At 35.3% G+C, this 221-nt stretch overlaps 1 protein-coding gene across 1 annotated transcript in view; it reads left to right on the plus strand.

The window, feature by feature from the left end:
* LOC119587421 (trithorax group protein osa-like) overlaps window positions 1-221 on the plus strand; it is a gene marked incomplete in the record, with an annotated part of 43,338 nt that overhangs the window by 29,175 nt on the left and 13,942 nt on the right.

A 221-nucleotide genomic window follows, 5' to 3' on the forward strand; every position in this document is an offset into this window, starting at 1 on the left:
GCAGGCCAGAGTGCAAAAGTTAGCTTTTCTATCCTTAGGTTTACTTTTAGAAATCCTTTATGTATTCAATTATGAAATTACTAAAGCAGATTATTCCTCTAGACAGTATCTTTTATTACACAAGCAGAACATTCCCAAAGCTAAACAGCAGGTCATCTCAATCTAGCAGGGGGCTATTTTGTCTCTTTCTCAATTTTCAGATTTACTTACTGCATTCTGGT

The sequence above is a fragment of the Penaeus monodon genome, chromosome 22 (genome assembly GCF_015228065.2).
Source record: "Penaeus monodon isolate SGIC_2016 chromosome 22, NSTDA_Pmon_1, whole genome shotgun sequence".
Taxonomy (NCBI): Eukaryota; Metazoa; Arthropoda; class Malacostraca; order Decapoda; family Penaeidae; genus Penaeus; species Penaeus monodon.